The sequence below is a fragment of the Austrofundulus limnaeus genome, unplaced genomic scaffold, assembly GCF_001266775.1.
Source record: "Austrofundulus limnaeus strain Quisiro unplaced genomic scaffold, Austrofundulus_limnaeus-1.0 Scaffold9737, whole genome shotgun sequence".
In the NCBI taxonomy this organism is placed as follows: domain Eukaryota; kingdom Metazoa; phylum Chordata; class Actinopteri; order Cyprinodontiformes; family Rivulidae; genus Austrofundulus; species Austrofundulus limnaeus.
The window spans coordinates 1-638 of record NW_013962139.1 but is presented as its reverse complement, the minus strand read 5'-3'; the positions used below and the strand labels follow the sequence as shown (position 1 = coordinate 638).

The 638-nt window shown below is 35.4% G+C and overlaps 1 long non-coding RNA gene across 1 annotated transcript; it reads left to right on the top strand.

The window, feature by feature from the left end:
• The first annotated feature begins 6 nt into the window (after positions 1 to 6).
• LOC106512656 (uncharacterized) lies at positions 7 to 621 on the top strand. Its single transcript, XR_001309706.1, has 3 exons — positions 7 to 98; positions 216 to 271; positions 503 to 621. It is a non-coding gene; the product is annotated as an uncharacterized LOC106512656 (long non-coding RNA).
• The last annotated feature ends 17 nt before the right edge of the window (positions 622 to 638 follow it).

Here is a 638-nt window from a genome sequence, read left to right as displayed (position 1 = left end):
ACTGATTTAATTCTTCAGAGTGTTCTTGCATGTGGGTCAGAAGCCTAAATAAAACCATGACACAGACTGTTGAACCTACAATCAAGCAGCTTACCTCGGTAAAGATCTGGCAAAAAAATCTCACTTAAAGTGATAAATGTTATTAAAATAATTCTAAAGCGTGATTGTGAATTATATCCTTTTATATTTCTGTTTTCTTATAATTCTCAAACAAGCTACAGCACAAGGACTGTCGCACAAGTTCGGTTAAGAAGGTGAACAAATGACAAAGGTATTTGGCACTTTTTTAACACTTGGGTCACAATGACCCACAGAGCTAAAATCATTGCATAAGAGTATAAAGACAAAAAGTAACTAATTCTTTTGTGTTGTCGCAGTACCATCTACGGGATTTTCATTGGCAATGTCTAAATTCCAAAATTTAAACAATCATAAAACTTCATTTGATGCACACCTAATGTTTATAGTGCAAAATTAATTATCTGCTGTTTATTTTTTTCAGGTACACAAGCTACCCATCTCAATGAGGGCACCCAAACTGACATTTCTCCTAGTGTAATTTCACCAACACATACAGATGTTTCAGAACCAGAAATTCAGAGTAACAGCCCTGTAGTCCAGCCTCAAAGTGACGAGGA